Genomic DNA, 11284 nt, shown 5'->3' on the forward strand with positions numbered 1-11284 from the left:
CCGTTTGCGTGCAGTTTCACTGGCAATCCCAGAGATGACTAGTCAATTAAACGGCCGTTCTATATATATAGGTAAGCAGTACTTCATGCAGATTTCACGCTAAAAAATTGTGGAATGTTTTTACCGTTGTTCGCGTGCCTTCGATAGAATTTTTTGCGAAGGAGGAGGAGGAGGAGGAGCAGGAGGAGTAGGCAAAACGTTTTATTGAGTAAAAAAAAAAATGAGAGGGTGGGTGGCGTCAATAAACTTTTTTTCGCCAAGTTTCAACTTGTCTCAGTGTCAATAAATTCAAGGTGATATCAGTTGAAAACGTTCATACACTAACCTCGCAGTATGAAGCGTTGAAAAGCGAAATCCAGAGCGAGACCACAAAAAGATCCAGATTCCAGATCCAGCACTCTTCCAGTCAACAGACGGACACCTACTAAGGTAATAGGACAATGGAATTATATCAACTGGGAATCTACCTTGTAACAGTTGCAAAAGCACTGCCGCGCATTGCCGGCCTAGCAAACTATATATTGCAGCGGCGATAACCAAAAAATTGAGTTGCGAATCGTTCGGTTGCAAGTCGCCTACGTACTGCACACCGTGTATCACTTCCCGAAAATCTACCAGACGGGTGTCCGCGCGTACGACGGGACGGCGCGTTCACGATATCTGCACTTCAATAGGCGCGTCGTGATCGCGACCGGAGCAATAGCTTGACGTGGTACAAGGTGCACTTGCAAGTAGAACTTAAATGACATATTCACATCGGCGCAGCTGTCGCAACTCGCAGCATCCTTTTCGAGTTCCGCAAGACCACAGCGCAGCAAAGCGAAGCAGCAATCTTCGCAATCGGACGACAAGGCAGGCGCTGCCTTTCCTCCATGACTGGCGAACGGCGGGCGGGCTGTTGCTAGGACGCCGTTGCTAACGCGACTTCCAATGGCCGCCGAAAACACGTGACTTCCTCCACACTTTTGCCAATGCGCGGGGATAGCTGGGGGCCTCTCCTAAGCTTTTTTTTCCTCCATGTTTTAGCCGCTCCGGCCGCCGTAAGGCGCCGCCGACAGAAGCGCCCCCACCGCGCGTCGGCCGCCGTCGGAAGCGTGGCGGCGAGGCTCCTTCACTCGCGACGGGCGGCTTTCCCGCAGCATTCCGGATAACAAAGATGGCGGTCGGTCGCGCAACTCTTAGCTCCCTGCGGGAGCTATATAAAGGAACTCTAAGCTAGACCTTTGCTTCTCTAAAATCCTCCCTGTTCTGTGACCAAGCCTCGAAATGCTCGCCGTCCATTTCCTCGTGATAGTCTCCCGACTTCGTTCGTTTGAAGACGGACAGACAGCCGTCAACAAAGCCTTCCTCGTTGCCGATGTAGGTGGCTTTCAGCCGCGATCCTCTTCCGGATGGCTGTTTGAGCCCAGTGGTCAAACCACGCTGAAAAGCGTCCTCAGACGTTTTCACTGTCTTGTCCCTCCAAGCCTTTGTCACGATGTGGCCAGCGTTTACCCAAGTTTCGACTGCGTAGAACACCTTGCGGTGCTGCTGCCTGTACTCAGCGATCTGACGAAGGTACCTCTGCCGCCAAATCAGCACATAGTGACGCTCGATCATCATCGAGTTTAGTTCGCGTTTCTTGAAGACGAAGCCGATGTTACTCAGGAGGCGGCGGATGGTCCACGTTCGAAGGCTGGGGAGATGCTCACTACTCCGAAAATTTTCCGCAATCTTCTGTGCAGTAGGAGGCTCGTTGCGCCGGAAGATATCGTGCACAATGTTTCTCAGCGCGCACAAAGTGAAGCCGTCATATATCGCAGTGCGGTGTCTGCAGCTCTCGCTTCCGGGCTTTTTCTGCGAAGGTGTTGTCAGCTTCCCGCCAAAATCTTCCGGCAACTGACACCGGTGCAATCACTTGTCGTGCGGCAAGTTTCTTTCCCGCCAACGTGCAGGTGCTCCTCTCGCAGATTCATGTAGACGTTCAAAACTGTTTGCTGAACGTGGCGACAAAGAACGATGCCGCTGCAGGAAGAACTGTACAGGAAGAACTGTACAGATGCTTCGGCGTTGATGGGCTCTTTGGGGGAGGTGCACTCGCCCCAGAGCGCCAACGGGACGAAAAATCTGGAGTCGAAAAAACTAACAAATGCGGCTGCAGGTGGCACTGCGTAGTCATGCTCCGCCAAAAAATCGACCTCGTACGAGACGTCCATGTTGGAGAATGAGATGGTGGAAAATGTGGGGACAAAAATACAATGCGGCTAATACTTCGTAATTTAAAAGCTAGTGAATAATGCATACGTGTGTAAAATACAACACGTAAGCCATAAAAAGTAAACTGAACTTTGTTATTTTTTCTTAATAAGATTCTGTTTTGTCATTTTTTCACCAGGTTTTGACAGGGAATGGCATTTTTTATGATATTTTTACGTTTTGATACACGGTAGTTGTGGTAATGTATCTGACATGGAAATTTTGAAATCCCAAGAACACAAAGTTTACTTTTTTGTTTTCGGGAGTTCTTTTATTTTGTGCTTGTGTTTTGGGGAGTTCTTTTATATTCGCAGTAACGCACTCTTTGCGCCGAGCGGAGGAACCGCCGGTTGCGGTGATGAGGCGCAAGGGCAACTTCCGGTGCCGTTCTTAAGTTGTAACCAAGTATAGAAGAAAGCAGCAGGACTTTTTTCTCTAAGATAATCGAAGTTAGTTGGCGCTTCGCAACTCGCACACCAAAGCGAACGGCTATGGCTTGACGTGGCTTGACCCTGTGTTGGCTTTGCATCACACAAAAGAAAAACAATGAAAAACTTTAGTTACAAAAATACTTTTTACCCTATCAAACAATACAACATTGTATACCAACTGTTTTTATAAAACTTTACGACATATTCTGTCTTTCTTATTTTGAATTCGAACATAACTACCTAAAGTTGGCTAGTTCAGCCCGCAACGAGTTATTTGTGCGCGAGCCAGAAAGGCGTGAGGGTTACAGCTATTAGCTGACAAATTGTTTGCCTCCCGCTGCAGGCAGCAAGATAAAAGGTAACATAATTAACTTGAGGCTAATTACGTTAAGTTACAGACATGATCGAGGAATATTACTGCTTCATCCATACAGACGTACGGTGGGCGTCCAGCGGACATCATTGATGGGACCATAGTAAGCGTCCATTCACAAACGTAGCTCGGACGTTCGTCGGACCAAATTGAACGGACAGTGAAATTGACAGCTGGGCTAGTTCGTTTTGATTCATCGTAAGTAGCGCTTGAAACGGGACACAGAAGAGAAGACACACACGACGGCGCGTGTGTATCTTCTCTTCTGTGTCCCGTTTCAAGCGCTACTTACGATAAAACAAATTGAAGGCCGTTCACGTTTCCCATAAAAATACATCCGAAGTACGTCTGCCAGACGTCGAGCGCGGGACTCGGACGTTCGGCTGTAAAACGGACGAGGATAAAGGTGCGAGCCAAATGAGGACTGAGGGCGAAGGTGCCGCACAATCCCCACCCACTTCCCAAAGGGCTTCCGCGCGGTGCAAAGTGCTAATCTACAGGGCTAGGACAGGTGCTGCCCTTACGGAAGATGTTTCGGCAAAGTAGCGAGCACACGCTGCATCCAAAAGAACTCGTGGCGGTGACCCACAGGCGGACATCACCGATCAGAACGAGGAGGGTGACCTGGCAGCCATTCCGACGTGCTGCACGTGCAATACCGGTGCCTCTCCAACGTTAAGGCACCTACTGTGGGACTGCCCCGGCCTTTCACCGCTGAGGAACAGGCACGAGGGCGCCGGCGTTACCTCATTGGAGGAATGGACAACCCGCTCCCCCTCACTTGGACACCGCGAGCACGATCCTTTCCTTGTGGGAGTTCGTGCGAGCGGCAGACCTCACCGGACGACTCTGACGGCCATCCCCTCCCTTTCACTTCTTCCCTCTTCCCCAACTAGGCTACCAAGCCCCCGGTATCGTTAATAAAGTTTCATTTATGGGACTATAGTAAACGTACATGCACAAACGCAGCTCAGACGTCCGTCGGACCAAATTGAACGGACGTTCACGTTTCCTAGAAAAATACATCCGAAGTACGTCCGCCAGACGTTGAGCGCGGGGCTCGGACGTTCGGCTGTAAAACGGACGCCCTACATCCGGGATATCTGTGGTCCAATGGGGTAATACCTTGAAAAGAACATTTGCTACATCTTGTCCTGGGTGGGAATCAAACCTGGACCTTCGAGGTGGGAGACGTTCCGGCTTTTCCACGGTTCCGGCTGCAGATGAAAGGCGAGCCCAGTACGTGCGTCATTGGGCACATGATGGTGCAACGAATGGAGAAGTGGTGCACTTGATGAGAACGGCTACGGATACGGAGAACTCTGGTTTTGGGAAAGTGGGGGCGTGAATAAGTGTCGCCAGCCTGCCCCTTGAAGTAGTGTGACTATGTCGAATGCGCTCCCAGTTTCTTCACTAGCTGAGATGATCAACCATGCAAATACGCTTACAGGACTGAAGCACAGGAGGCAAACATTGCAGCGGAGCTTGCGTAAAGTCTGTCGTGTGTGGGTGTCACGACTCACATGCTGGTTTGATGAAGCTACTCAAGCGCAGATTTGTAGCTTCTTTGTAAAAAGTTCCAGATGGGCTTTGGTCTGGAAAGCAATGATGGCGAAATAAAAGCGAATGGAAACACGCAAACCTCATGCAGCAGTAACAAAGTCTCACTGGTATCGCTAGCAGACGCCATACTGCTTTTGTTTTCGAAGCAGGTAAACACACTTGAAATTTTTGTGGATCGTAGTGCTAGTGTCGTGGCAAGAAAACGAGCACTTTTGGGTGCAGTAATGTGCCTTGTATCGCTTGGTCTAATTTTGGGCTCCCGTCGCAACAAACCTGGAGCCTGGAGACAATATTGCTGCTCGGCAGTAGAATGTGCCATGCCGTGTAGTATAGGTACTACATCTTTCATGTTGAAATGGTGGGCATTATCAGGACTAAGAAAGTGGTGCGGAATTCATATAGAACGGGGAGCGACCGCGTGGACACGTACTCGCAATGTGCGGCAGCAGTCAGTGGCATTTGTCCAAGCTCAGTTCCTCACAACTAAAAGCACGCGTGCAGAACGACCGAGGAAAAACATAGGAGCACCTCATCTACAGCTCATAGTATGTGCCTCCCTCGTGTCACTTCTAGCCCCAAACCGCAGAGGCCGATGGCACTATGCTTCCTTGCGCAACGTTTTATGCAAGGGCCACACTTCGCACATTTTGCAAGGGCCACCCTTGTGTGGGCAGTACGAGGTGTAACGACGATAAATACGCATCATTAATTTTTTTCTTCACCGAACAGCTTCTCAGTGCGCGTTCAAACATAACACAAAGTTCGCACTTCTTGGTATATTTTGTTTACAACACTGGGAACGGTGACAGCACTTGCCTGTTCATTTAGAAAATAGTGAAAAACTATTTTCGCCTATAGGAGAGTGGTGCAAAGCTCCCGCAAGGAGCAGATCCCTGCGGGAGATATACAGAGGAGCTTTATCCAACGCTGATTGGCGCCGCTGCGTGGGATATGCAAAACGGAAGGCGCAACAACTTTTTTGTTGCTAGCTCAGGATGATCACAAATGGTGTCGCGAAAGCTTATACTAATCATATTCCAGCGGTCCATCATTACACAGTTATTTTAATCTGCTTTCAGATTGCTAGTGATCATGCTTCAACAAAACAGGTTTGTTGTCGGTTTACATAGATGAATCCGTGTTTCTCGGCTTGTGACATGCCGTCACAAGATCTCGTACTGCAGACGAGCATGCCCTTACCCTCCCTGATCTCGTAGGCGGCAGTCGTTTGGCAGCGCCCAACATGCACTGAGATAGCGCGGACTTCAGGCAACATGTGCGGCAGCGCCGCCCTGTCCCACCTTTCAGGCTCTTCGCCACGCGCGGCACGTCCCTGTGACTGCGCTGTGATGCATCCGGGGCGACGAGGACGCCGACGCCCGAGCCATGGGGAGGCCCACCAGGAGGGAACCCCGGTTTCCCGGGACGTCACCGCCTTCGACGAGGCCCGCGTGGTGCAGACGATGCACCCCGACCGTCCGGTTCTGAGTTGCCTGGCAACGCGGCCGCTGCCTGCACGCGTCAGCAGGAACGCCCGCGGCCTGCTGCACCGCATGCGGCTCGACTGCTGCAGCGGAGCGCCTGCACCGACACCGGCGCAAGGACTCCCCTACAGTGCGGGCTCTTCAGGACCGGAGAGTCTAGAGCACCTACTCTCCTTGTTCCCCCCCTTCACCCCCCCCCACCCCCACCCCCACCCCCCACGCGGCGCCGAGAGCAGAGCTCCACCGAGCGCTCCAGCGTCGAGCGAGGCCTTCCCAGCGCCGGCATGGAGGACCTTCTGTTCCCGAAGGGGCCTGCGGCAACCCATCGGGAACTCTTCGCCCATCTGCTCCACTAACTGGAGACGACCGGCCCCGGACTGCAGTGACTGACTGATGTGCCCGGACTGACAGCTTTCTAGGACACCAGCTCTCTTTATACCTTTCTCTTTCTCTGTATCTCTCCACTTTATCCTGTCACTCCCCCTTCTACTTCCCTTCCCCTGCACTGGGTTGTACGCAGGTGAGCTCCCTGCCAAGCTCAAAATATCCCCAGTGCTTTTCCTTTCCTTTTTCTCTCCGCAAAGCACAACCACCGCAACCACCGCTGTGTTGCGCGCTCTTTGGAGGCTCGGCGGCCCCTGAGCGCGCACCAGGGCCTGCGCTGAGATTAGCATAGCCGTGCTATAATACCCATCAGTCGCGTGTGTCCTTAGTTTGTGAAGCACAGATCGGGCCATTGTCCTCAGAGCTAATCCCCAACATAGCAAATCTCGCCGGAGGGCCAGCTTCGCTGGACTTTTCTCTTCATAGGTTGGAAGGGCTCTCATTTTCTGTCAAGTCGAGGATAGGCGATCTGCACTTCCATAAACATGAGATGCAGAAAACGTGTGTTTATGTCATTCGACAGAAAACAGCAGAAATTCCTCGTGGAAAACAAAGAATGCCGTTCCAAAAGTATTCTCAAACCTCCTTTCCTGTTTCTTCTAAGCCACCGGAGGAGAGACGGGGAACACCGTCTCGTCTCCAACCAGACGGTGCAACCAGGATAACAGACAAGGGAGAATACCGAAGAAGCCGCCAAAGCCGGGGGCGAACGCCACGTCACCGGCTGCGACCACTCCCAAGACATACGGCCACTGAGTGACTGTATGCAGTGCCCTCCTTGTTTGTGACATATAATTTACGCAGGGGGATTTATTCATGAGTCGTTGGTCCTGCACGCGGTATAGGAAACAATGACACGAAGCAGTTGTGATTCCTTTATACAAAAAATATTCATCACAGTTATAATATACGTGCCGTCATGTCACAGAGGAATTCTTGACGGTAAGGTTTACCAAAGTTCCAATCACTTCTTTCTCGGTCACAATTCCGTAATAAAAAGTTATCATTAAAATACGATATACACAACCGCATTGGCTGTTATTTTTTTTTTACAGCAAATGTGCCTTTGTTTTAACATTTCTTTTAAAACTGGCGATCGAGCCATGGTTACTAACTATCGCCCTATTTCGCTTCTCAATTCGTGCAGCAAACTCATGGAGCATATTATTTACGACTATTTGGTTGCCTTTGAATTCCCGCAATATTTTAACACCCATCCAGCACGGTTTACGTAAGGGCCTATCTAGTGCACCTCGTTTCTATTGTGCGTACCTTTTATTCAGTTCTCGACAAGCCCGGCCAAGTTGACGCAATATTTTTACATTTAAGCAAACCATCCGACTGGGTTTCACATTCAGGCCTTCTCTATAAACTTAATACACTTTATGTTCCGCATCGTCTAATAAACTGGATTGCCTCATATCTTGAACATAGAAAACGATTTGTTGATGTAGGTGGTCACGTTTCAGATCTTGGATCAGTTAACTCCGGGGTGCCTCAAGGACGTGTCCTGGGGCCTTTATTATTTCTGGTGTATGTAAACGACATAACTTTTTGCGTCCACGCATTGGTATTCGTTTATTTGCGGACGATTGTCTTTTGTACAGAGCTGTTGAATCAGTTGAATCAACTGATGACCAAATTACCCTCAACGACAGTCTGAATTCAATATCTAATTGGTGCGACATTTGTGGAGAGAAGTTTAACCAAACCAAAACAGTGTACATCCGCATAAGTAATAAAAAATGTCACCTTATGTTCAAATACTCAGTAAAGGGAGTCGTGATTTCTCATACCAATAGCTTTAAATATCTCGGCTTAGCGTTTACAAATAATCTAACTTGGTCAATGCATATCGACAAAATCTGTGCCTCAGCACCGCGTAAACTCGGCCTCTTACGACACAAACTGAAAAAATCCTTCTCCCATGTTAAACTAACTTCTTGCATATAACACGCTAATCAGGCCTCGTCTAGAATACGCGTGTATCGTTTGGGACCCGTACACTAAAAACGACATTAAAACAAACAACATCATAACGTTACAGAGTCGCCGAAAAATAACAAGACTAAAATTTCTTTATCAGCTCTGGAACCGTAAACTTGCACGCGACCCCGCACCTTGTCTGCACCTTTTGCCCCATGCACAGACCCACCAGGAACTTTCACCCTCTCCCCGCACGGGGCACCTTGAGTATTCAAGGTGACGGTGAGCAGCGACACCACGGACCCCGAGCTCCCAACATAAGCCGTGTCCAACCGTGGCGACGTGTTTAAAGGTGAAGGGTAGAAGCCGTAAACGGTGGCCGTCGGAGCCTTGGTCAAGCTTCGGCCGATGGGCTCCCTGTCTGTCTACCAGGCAGGGAGCTCCGGGACCTCTTTGACTACCAGGGTAAGGTCAAAGGAGAAAGTACCCCCGTCTCCCTGCTTTTATACTATGCTTTATGGTATTGTCTAAAACCCCCTCCAACCGTGATCGGCCCCCTAAAAGGGGCCGCACCGAAGTATCGTTTGCCATCTTTGACATTTCCTGAACCAGATAATTTTTCTCGATTTCCTGAATCAGATAATTTTTCTCAGTCCAACCCACCCTCTTGCATCTCAGTCAGTCTTCTTGATCGCCAAGTATCTTGAAGCCATAGTAGGAAAATCGTATAAATGCAAAAAACAAAGGTCTGGTGAACTCTTAATTGAAATAAATGACAAGCAGCAGTCTGCAAAGCTTCTAGCTCAGACTAGACTGGCTGATCTTGACATCCGGGTCACACCCCCTCGGAGCCTCAACAGCTCGCAGGGTGTGATATCCGAGACAGACCTCCTGAACGAAACCGATGCGGATCTCCTTGCCGGCTTGAAGGATCAGGGCGTCACTGCCGTGAGACGCATCACTATCCGTAGACACGACAAGGAGATTCCCACCAAGCACATCATCTTGACCTTTGACCGCGCAGTTCTCCCACAACATATATATGCAGGTTTTATCCGGTGCTCAATACGTCCGTACATCCCGAACCCGCGGCGCTGTTTTAAGTGCCAGCGGTTCGGGCACGGTACGAACTCTTGCCGTGGCCGAACGACGTGTGCGAAATGCGCGGCGCACGATCATCCTAGTGACAACTGCCAATCCGATACCCTCACGTGTAAACTGCGGGGGACCGCATGCAGCGTACTCCCGCAAGTGCGAAAAGTTCCAACTCGAGAAAAAGATTATCAACATCAAGGTAACCGAGAACATCACCTTCCCGGAGGCGAGAAAGAGGTTCGCCTCTTTCCCTCTGGGGAGGTACGCTGACGCGGCTCGCCGGGGGGCGGAGCGGCGTCTGGTGTCCACAGGGACCCAGTTCAGCGAGTCTGACCTGGTCCCGCCCCCGCCCCCCGCTGGGTTGCCTCACGCAGCCCAACCCGGCACCACGCCGCTTGCTGAGGCAGCAGCGGTTGTGTTGCAAACCACTCCTGTCGGGACCGGTGCCGCTCCCGCCTCTGTCTCCCCGTCCTCCAGTGCGTTGGAGGGTACCGAGGTGATGGACACCACGGGCCCCGCACCGGCTCCCACCGCCACCGCACCGCCTGTGCCACCTCTGGCGCCCCCGACGGTGGCGGCTCAAACGAAGGGCTCCCGAAGGGGGGCCAAGTCCGGGGGGCCCGGTCCGTCGGGCACTCCTCGGACATCCGACGACGAGATGGATGTTGGGCCGTTCCTGCCTGCAACGCAGCGCAAGGAGCGGCCACCGACTTCCAAGCCTACAGAAAGGCCCAAAAAGCCGAATCCAAGAGTAACAGCCCCGAAAGACGACACATGAACACACACGAACACACACATTCCAGTCATTCTTAAATTTAAATAATGGGAACAGAAAATATCATCCAATGGAACTGCAGAGGCCTCCTTAAAAATCTTGACGATGTGTATGAGATTCTGCATGTCAGTCAGCCAAGTGTTATGTGTCTCCAGGAAACCCACCTCAACTCTAAACAAACAAATTTCTTAAATAGGTACATGGTATTCAGAAAGGACAGGGTTGGCTGCACCCACTCTTCAGGAGGTGTGGCCATTATCGCCCGGGAATCATTAGCATGCCACCCTGTCACTTTAAACACTGTCCTCGAGGCTGTAGCGATCCGTACCATAATATTTAATAGGTTGATAACGGTATGCTCCATTTACATCTCTCCTGATTTTGCACTTCTGAGCTCTGATTTCGAGGCACTGGTTGACCAGCTGCCCGAACCATACATACTAACATGCGACCTTAATGCGCACAACTCTCTTTGGGGCTCCACCAGAACGGATGCCCGAGGTCGCCTGATAGAGAAGTTCCTTACATCCTCCGGAGCATGCCTTTTCAACAAAAAACAGCCTACATACCATAACCTAGGACACAATACATACTCGCATCTTGACTTGGCTATTGGTTCTGCAGTTATCTTTTCATGTCTTGAGTGGGGTGTGGGCACAGACCCATATGGTAGTGACCATTTCCCCACTTCATTAACGTATATAGGTACAGGCCCGAGCAGTCCATCTTCCCATAAAAGGTTTAATGAATCACAAGCAAACTGGAGCACATTCACACAAACATCTCAACTACACCACACATCCATAAAATACCTACACGTGGAGGAAGCCGCCCAACTCGTCACGGCGCACATCATCGATGCCGCCGAAAAGTCCATTCCCCAGGCCTCCAGTGGGTCCCGCAGCCCAAGGAGGCCCTGGTGGAACGAGGACTGCAGGCGGGCGCGAGAGGCCCAGAACAAGGCGTGGGGTGTCCTTCGCCGGTACCCCACGTCAGACAACCTCATTTCTTTTAAACG

This window comes from Haemaphysalis longicornis, unplaced genomic scaffold (genome assembly GCF_048455015.1).
Source record: "Haemaphysalis longicornis isolate Haplotype H1 unplaced genomic scaffold, Haemaphysalis longicornis Haplotype H1 scaffold_10, whole genome shotgun sequence".
Lineage (NCBI taxonomy): Eukaryota > Metazoa > Arthropoda > Arachnida > Ixodida > Ixodidae > Haemaphysalis > Haemaphysalis longicornis.